Source organism: Dendropsophus ebraccatus, chromosome 4 (genome assembly GCF_027789765.1).
Source record: "Dendropsophus ebraccatus isolate aDenEbr1 chromosome 4, aDenEbr1.pat, whole genome shotgun sequence".
In the NCBI taxonomy this organism is placed as follows: domain Eukaryota; kingdom Metazoa; phylum Chordata; class Amphibia; order Anura; family Hylidae; genus Dendropsophus; species Dendropsophus ebraccatus.
Window position 1 is genome coordinate 108,913,640 of NC_091457.1, and position 9,616 is coordinate 108,923,255.

General features: G+C 48.0%; 1 protein-coding gene across 3 annotated transcripts in view; it reads right to left on the reverse strand.

The window, feature by feature from the left end:
- The window catches only part of TMCC1 (transmembrane and coiled-coil domain family 1), a 94,369-nt gene extending 86,660 nt beyond the window's left edge, over window positions 1-7,709 (reverse strand). For 2 of the 3 annotated variants that reach the window (XM_069966674.1, XM_069966673.1), the window contains exon 1: window positions 7,552-7,709. The gene's annotated coding sequence lies outside the window, so the exon portion shown is untranslated. The remainder of the gene's footprint in view (window positions 1-7,551) is intronic. The other variant, XM_069966676.1, reaches the window with a different exon arrangement.
- Between the last annotated feature and the right edge of the window lie 1,907 nt (window positions 7,710-9,616).

Consider the following 9,616-nt stretch of genomic DNA (forward strand, 5'->3'; position numbering starts at 1 on the left):
GTGGCATATGGGTTAATAAACCTGGTCTGGACCTAACTACATTCACTGCTACACAGGCACTATCTGCGATACCCTGAACACCAACAACACAGGAAACACTTCAAGGGGAAGTCAGCGAAGATCATCACCTAATAAGTCAGAAGGGGACAGTGGATATGTCATGTTAGATCACCACTGATTTCCTGAATTGCAAACTCGAGAACGTTCTAAAACCTTTGCCACAGCCTAGGTTACTTTGCCAAGAGTATATCTGACAGATCGGGGAACATCTGGACTGCCCTAACCTGTAACGCTCCAGCTGTTACAAAACTACAACTCCTAGTATGTTTAGGTACAGCTTGAGATTCTTAAGCCCTTGCAGAACTACAAGTTTCTATATACTATAGCCGTGATCACTTACATGTGGCTCTCCAGCTGTTGCAAAACTACAACTCCCAGAATACTAGGAGCTGTAGTTTTGAAACATTTAGAGACAAAGGAATGGAGGTAGAATTGCACTGTGTTAGGCTCCTTTCACACATTCATGTATTCTGTCTGCATTTGCTGATCCATACATTTTTATGGCCCCATACACACACCCATAGGTGGTATGTACCTGTGTTGGAGCCATGATCTGTGCCACAAAAAACAGGCAAGCCACAGTTCTTATGGCTAGGTTCACCAATTCTTCATGAATGTGTCTGTGCAAATGCAGGCGGTTACAGATGCACACCATAAACCAGTCTGTAGCTGTGGGACAGCACTACAGATGTGTGAATCAGGCCTTAGTCACTGACTAGCAAATCCTCCTGTGTTTTTCTGTGGAACCTACCGACATCCTGCTTGTCTATACTTTTGAGGAGAGGAAGGTCCAATGGTCTGCTTTCATCCAGAAACACATAATCTCATCATGTATTACTTGCTCTCCTTCACCCGATGTCCTAATTTAAAGGGTTCTTCTAATTAAGCAAAGACAACCTAAAAAAAAGGGTCCAATGAATATGGCTGCTGTTTCAGGTGTCATGGGGCTTGCCACCCAGCCTGCTCACAGATGTGAGCGGTCAACCTGCAGGCATCTGATCCTATGTGCCGCATCACTGTAAAAGAGCACAGAATTGCCTTTCAGAACTCTAGGAAAGTAGAATGACAGCTCTTACATGATCTGTAACACCGGACATAGCAGGAATGTTGTGTGCTCCTCTTATGTCGCTTGGCCTCACAGCCTCGGGTCGTCAGTGGATTTGCAAAATATAAAAACACATTTGAGTACGTAAATGGATTTTCCGTCTAAAGTAACAGTAAATCTGCCTTTATCTGCTCCCTGCACTGTCTGTGAATGCGGATTTAATGGCTCTCGCTGCAAGACAGGAGATGTATAAAAATAGAACAGGGCGAGCGTCCTTCACACTGGGAGAAAGGCAATGCTGGGGAAAACGCAGTAAAATGCAGGCAGCTAAGCGGAAGCCCGGGGGCACAGAGGAGCCGTGACCCCTCACATGGTAAATCACCAGCGAGCCAAGGTGACTCCATGTATCCAGATCCGTGGTGACTATGCCCGATCACTCTTCTAATATTCTGATTGTACAATAAATACCTTCCTACATCCAACCCTATAGCAGCGGGCACGGGGGCAGTAAGAAATATAGGCTGCCGCAAAGTGGCTGTTTTACGTTTCCCAAGATTTATTTCTGCTGGATTTGCCTTTATACAGAGACAAAGACCTTTTCTTCATGACCTTGTAAAAGCGAAAGAAAAATTAACATGGTCAGTGACCTAAAGGGCAGATTCCTTAGGGTGAATTCACACGTAGCAGAAACTTCTCCGATTATCCCTTTCATATGAACAGAACTTGAAGAAGTCCATGTCCTTGCCATCAGGACAGCCCCATTCATTCATAAATAAAACTCTCCCCCCCCCCCCAAAAAAAAATAAAAAATATGCCAGGTGTAAATATACCCCTTATATTATGGGTGAGATTTTTTTTTAACACCATGTGCAGAGGAGCAGTTGCCCATGGCAACCAATCAGTTTGCAGCTTTCATGTTTAAAAAGGTCTCTGAAAAGTGAAAGCTGGAATCTGATTGGTTTTGAAGGGAAACCACGCCACAAGGATTAATCTCCCCCTATGACCCCATAAGCCCTTATCTGCTTCTGCGGGGAGGCAACAAATATGGCCGCAGTTACAGCTTCCACAGGTGAGATCTGAAACAACCCTTTAATCAATAATACATAAAGAAAAGTTAGGAAACTAGCAAGTTTTCTCCATTTCAAGATCTCTGCTTCAGTCAGTGAATAAGAACCTTCCTCACATTCATAGCCTAAAAACCTGTAGAGGGCTAGTACTTCTTCCGGCTGAAAAAAAAAAAAAAAAAAACTACAATTCCCATCATGCCTGGATAGTCAAAGCCTTATTACACCCCTGGTCTAGACAACCCCCTGGGGCTCCAGTCTGATACATTGTAACTTCATAGAGCACTGTCTAAACTGGGTACAAAAGTAACAAAGCCTCAGCTGTGAGAAGTATTGGTGAAGACCCATTTTTAGTCTCTGCATGTAAACAAAGTTGGCATTCACTGACAATAAGCAACGTCAGGACTATATAAGAAGAACCTACGACGTAGTGATGTTTGAGACAATGTAGGAGCCAAAGTTTAAGGATAGGTGGCAAGGAAGCACAGGTGGAAGGGCACAGTCTTGTATGCCGTGTGGAGAATGTGCCGCCATAAATTATGAGGAAATTCTAGGAGAGAAATAAGAAGAGATATATTTAAACCCTTTTTATACAAATCCACTTCCCGTTTTCTGTAATAATGTAAATCCCCCTGGCTGGAAGAGCCACACAGATGGGTATTAATAATTATGCAATGTACTGAGAGTAAAAAATGCTGCACAACGTAAAGGGACCCCCAGAATGTTGTCACTGCCCTCAATGCAGAAGTTCTCACCCTTCTGCCTTACTGTGCCCGACTGCCCCTCCCTGTACTCCGTGCAATGATGAGGAAGCACAGGACACGGAAGCATCTATGCAGGGCACCAATACACAGCTACTGAGGGGGGGCAGCCAGGCTGTATAGAGGGCCCACCATGTTATTGGGGGGGTATACCTTGTTTGCCTCCGGATCCTGATGACTACAATGTGGCTCTCTCATGCCCAATGGCCGGCCAGGCATGCTGGGAGTTGTAGTCTTGCTACATTTGGAGAGATACTGGTTTAAAGGCCCCTCTTTAAGGTAAAAGATAACCTACAATCCAAGCTAGTAACAGCAAATCAGTCCCGTAATAGCATATGCCACACACCCATTCCTGTATACATGTATAGCTTAAAGCAAAACTTTTAGGCCCGTCTACCACATTTCAACCATTACATTCTTATGACCTGTTCTCTGTTTATAGTCTGTTTCTGGCTTTGGCTTCAGAAATCTGTCTGTGTAAACACACCCTTGATGCAGCTGGGGGTCCTCGCACCTAACGTACAACTCTATGAGACTATAATCTCTCATAGACTGGGTGCTTGTTAACAGGGAAAGATTCTGGACCTAGTATGACCTGTGCCTATGGTAACTACACAGGTCTAGTTACATTATACTTCATTTAACCCTAAGGATATTTCCTTTAAATTGTCAAGAAACACCTGTGCACTCTAAAAATGAAACTCGTTTGCAGTCACATGACCACCAGGTGCCCCTTTTCATGGCACAACCAGCGATCACCTTCCCAATCCGGATACTGTAAACAATAAGAAATAAAAACACCCTACATGCCAACGTGCGCAGCTAGCAGCCCCCTGAGAAAGGCAGCAAACGTGTCTCTAAGATACCGATCCTGGCACCATCCCAGATCTCTATTTGTCATCTGTGTAAATTTGGTGAGCGGAGGAAGACATGATCTACATAACCGGTGACACACGGGGGCCATTGAGAGGTGTGCACAACATTCAGAGGGGACGCTATGGTTACTGCAGTGAAAACGCATAGAGCCATTTATTTCATTAGTACAGACACAGAGGGAGCATGCAAGATTAACCCCTTGTTTGCCAGAGAGCAGGAGAACAGCGGGTCGGGTGTTGGCGCATGCCAAAAGTTAGAAGCACCGCATGCCGGAGGACAGGAAGACTGAGGCTTATGGGACAACCACCTGCCGCTCCCAGCAGGCATGCACGGATCTGTTTCCTACTGTCAGCATCCAGCCCAGCTCGTGCCCAGGGACAGCTCATGTCTGCAGCCAGAGTGCCAGGGTCTGTGTGTGACTGTCCAACTGCAGGAAGGCTACAATCCCCATTATACCAAAGGCTGATCTCATAAAGGAGTACACCATCCCCTCCAAGAATACATACACTGCTTAGGAGATCAGGGGGTACTATCGGTAAGCCACCTGGCAGGCACAGTCAGCCGCAGCCTCCAGACCACCTCTTTAAAGGGGTTTTCCAGTTATGCTATATGTCTGGAGATGAAATGCAAGATTACAAAAAACATTTGGAAACTGAACTTTTCACAATTTGTTCTGTATCTGCTCCATCCCTGTTTCCTGAATGGGGAGAATGCTGAATACATGGCAGCGCCCTCTGCACCCAGCCTCTGTTATGGCCCTTTTACACGGAGCGATAATTCGCCCGATCGCACAATTAACGATTTTGAATGAACAATGTTTTTTATAACGATCAGCATTTAGACGAAACGATACATCGTACGGAAAAAACGTTTTGCGATTGCTTAAGCCTATCTCACACATAGGTGAAATCGGTGAACGACTGTTTAGACGTAACGATCTGCAAATTTTTTGCGAACGACAATTTAAGAACATGTTGAAAGATCAAAATGAACAATTTCTCGCTCATCGCTTGATCGTTCGCTGCGTTTACACGTACGATTATGGTCCGAATCCGATCGTTATCGCGCAAATTCGAACGATAATCGTTCCGCCTAAAAGCACTATTAGGCTGTACAGGAGCAGGGACACCTACATTCTATGTCTTTGATAGGAGTCACTGCTCCTGTACATACGGTCAATCCTCCACCTCCCAACTGTGACCTGAACCATCAGATACACCAAATGGGATAGGAAAGGAGTCTCTGAAGAGTAACTGGACTTGTCCATAGTCGGAATGGGCTTCAATCCTACATCAGACCTCCGCTTGCTGTCAATAACTACAAACAATCCCTCTCAGACAGAAATCAATACACACCTAGCGTACTGCTTGTCACATCAGGGCTGCCAGACTGATACATTAGAGCCGCACAAATAACGGGAAACCAACAACCGTGCCCATGTATCCAACCTCTGTCCCCATCACACCAGGTGGCTATGGCGGGCAGGCTTCCCCAGTCCACGACTAACAGGGCAGCTACACCTGTCTATCCTAATGAAGTCACCCAACCTGTCGCAGAACCACAAGTCCCAGCATGCTTACATAGCCCTGCTCCAGCATAGAACAACTTGTACTTCTGGAAAGCCAATGGTTAGAGATAGCTGTGATACTCCAGCTGTCACAACACTACAACTCCCAGCATGCCCTGATGGCAGATCGGAGCTGCTGTGACAGCTGGAGAGCCACAGGGTGGAGAACTCTGAACTACACAGGGATGAGACACTGTGCGGTCACTGCCCGATCCCCACCACTGCATGCGCCAATACAGCTACAGTAACCGAGCAGCACACAGGGATGAGACACTGTGCGGTCACTGCCCGATCCCCACCACTGCATGCGCCCGTAAAGCTCCAGTAACCGAGCAGCACACAGGGATGAGACACTGTGCGGTCACTGCCCGATCCCCACCACTGCATGCGCCCATACAGCTACAGTAACCGAGCAGCACACAGGGATGAGACACTGTGCGGTCACTGCCCGATCCCCACCACTGCATGCGCCCATACAGCTACAATAACCGAGCAGCACACAGGGATGAGACACTGTGCGGTCACTGCCCGATCCCCACCACTGCATGCGCCCATACAGCTACAATAACCGAGCAGCACACAGGGATGAGACACTGTGCGGTCACTGCCCGATCCCCACCACTGTATGCGCCCATACAGCTACAGTAACCGAGCAGCACACAGGGATGAGACACTGTGCGGTCACTGCCCGATCCCCACCACTGCATGCGCCAATACAGCTACAGTAACCGAGCAGCACACAGGGATGAGACACTGTGCGGTCACTGCCCGATCCCCACCACTGCATGCGCCCATACAGCTACAGTAACCGAGCAGCACACAGGGATGAGACACTGTGCGGTCACTGCCCGATCCCCACCACTGCATGCGCCCATACAGCTACAGTAACCGAGCAGCACACAGGGATGAGACACTGTGCGGTCACTGCCCGATCCCCACCACTGAATGCGCCCATACAGCCTACAGTAACCGAGCAGCACACAGGGATGAGACACTGTGCGGTCACTGCCCGATCCCCACCACTGCATGCGCCCATACAGCCTACAGTAACCGAGCAGCACACAGGGATGAGACACTGTGCGGTCACTGCCCGATCCCCACCACTGCATGCGCCCATACAGCTACAATAACCGAGCAGCACACAGGGATGAGACACTGTGCGGTCACTGCCCGATCCCCACCACTGTATGCACCCATACAGCTACAGTAACCGAGCAGCACACAGGGATGAGACACTGTGCGGTCACTGCCCGATCCCCACCACTGTATGCGCCCATACAGCTACAGTAACCGAGCAGCACACAGGGATGAGACACTGTGCGGTCACTGCCCGATCCCCACCACTGTATGCGCCCATACAGCTACAGTAACCGAGCAGCACACAGGGATGAGACACTGTGCGGTCACTGCCCGATCCCCACCACTGAATGCGCCCATACAGCCTACAGTAACCGAGCAGCACACAGGGATGAGACACTGTGCGGTCACTGCCCGATCCCCACCACTGCATGCGCCCATACAGCCTACAGTAACCGAGCAGCACACAGGGATGAGACACTGTGCGGTCACTGCCCGATCCCCACCACTGAATGCGCCCATACAGCCTACAGTAACCGAGCAGCACACAGGGATGAGACACTGTGCGGTCACTGCCCGATCCCCACCACTGCATGCGCCCATAGAGCTACAATAACCGAGCAGCACACAGGGATGAGACACTGTGCGGTCACTGCCCGATCCCCACCACTGTATGCGCCCATACAGCTACAGTAACCGAGCAGCACACAGGGATGAGACACTGTGCGGTCACTGCCCGATCCCCACCACTGCATGCGCCCATACAGCTAGGGAACTAGCAGAGATGTGCGACACTTCCCCGGCAGCCAACATCTAAATGTCGCAGCCCTGTCACCCGCAGCAGCTAAGGAAACCGCGGAGGCTAAACTCGCCGAACATCTTCCCCGATGTGTATGCAAACCGCACCATGAAAACCGCACCAACATCGCAGCCTGTAAGCTTACGTAATATTAGCACCAGCGAGGTGGCCGGAGACTACAAGCCCCAGCATGACCCCTGAGGTCATTGAATGGCAAATATGCTGGGATTTGTAGTCTCACAACAGCTGGGAAGCCCGGCAGGTTGCTGGGGTATCCCCCTCCGCCATCACACAGCAGTTACCTAGTGATCGTTATGCAGAGAGATGCCAGAGCGGATCCACAGCGGCTTCACCAGCCGGGCTGACACCGTGCACCGACCAGGCGTCCGCCAACAGCTCCTGCAGCCGGGAGAAATCACGCCCGCTATCCCCCCAGCCGTCGAACTGCGTCATGACGTAAAGGCGTGTCCTGCTGCAACGGGGCGGTTCTATCTCTATACGCCACACCCCGACGAGAAATAAACACGCCCCCTAAGGCAAAATTAGCCGAGAATGGGCGGGGTCTTACAGGAACCATGGGTATAGGAGATTGTTGCTATACTAAGAACTACCGCTAGGGGCAGTGCAGATGTGGTGCTTGTGATATGCGGTGCACCTGCAGACACCAGGGTGGGCGGGGACGGAATGTTATACGATGTAACACCTGGTGCCTCTCACTACTGTAGTATTATACACCTGCTGCCTGTCACTACTGTAGTATTATACACCTGCTGTCACTACTGTAGTATTATACACCTGCTGCCTGTCACTACTGTAGTATTATACACGTGCTGCCTGTCACTACTGTAGTATTATACACCTGCTCTCACTACTGTAGTATTATACACCTGCTGTCACTACTGTAGTATTATACACCTGCTGCCTGTCACTACTGTAGTATTATACACCTGCTCTCACTACTGTAGTATTATACACCTGCTGCCTGTGACTACTGTAGTATTATACACCTGCTCTCACTACTGTAGTATTATACACCTGCTGCCTGTCACTACTGTAGTATTATACACCTGCTGTCACTACTGTAGTATTATACACCTGCTGCCTGTCACTACTGTAGTATTATACACCTGCTGCCTGTCACTACTGTAGTATTATACACCTGCTCTCACTACTGTAGTATTATACACCTGCTGTCACTACTGTAGTATTATACACCTGCTGCCTGTCACTACTGTAGTATTATACACCTGCTCTCACTACTGTAGTATTATACACCTGCTGCCTGTGACTACTGTAGTATTATACACCTGCTGTCACTACTGTAGTATTATACACCTGCTGTCACTACTGTAGTATTATACACCTCCTGTCACTACTGTAGTATTATACACCTCCTGTCACTACTGTAGTATTATACACCTGCTGCCTGTCACTACTGTAGTATTATACACCTGCTGTCTGTCACTACTGTAGTATTATACACCTGCTGTCACTACTGTAGTATTATACACCTGCTGCCTGTCACTACTGTAGTATTATACACCTGCTGTCACTACTGTAGTATTATACACCTGCTGTCACTACTGTAGTATTATACACCTCCTGTCACTACTGTAGTATTATACACCTCCTGTCACTACTGTAGTATTATACACCTGCTGCCTGTCACTACTGTAGTATTATACACCTGCTGTCACTACTGTAGTATTATACACCTGCTGTCACTACTGTAGTATTATACACCTCCTGTCACTACTGTAGTATTATACACCTGCTGTCACTACTGTAGTATTATACACCTGGTGCCTGTCACTACTGTAGTATTATACACCTCCTGTCACTACTGTAGTATTATACACCTGCTGCCTGTCACTACTGTAGTATTATACACCTGCTGTCACTACTGTAGTATTATACACCTGCTGCCTGTCACTACTGTAGTATTATACACCTGCTGCCTGTCACTACTGTAGTATTATACACCTGCTGTTACTACTGAAGTATTATACACCTGCTGCCTGTCACTACTGTAGTATTATACACCTGCTGTCACTACTGTAGTATTATACACCTGCTGTCACTACTGTAGTATTATACACCTACTGCCTGTCACTACTGTAGTATTATACACCTGCTGTCACTACTGTAGTATTATACACCTGCTGCCTGTCACTACTGTAGTATTATACACCTGCTGTCACTACTGTAGTATTATACACCTGCTGTCACTACTGTAGTATTATACACCTGCTGTCTGTCACTACTCTAGTATTATACACCTGCTGTCACTACTGTAGTATTATACACCTGCTGCCTGTCGCTACTGTAGTATTATACACCTGCTGTCACTCACTACTGTAGTATTAT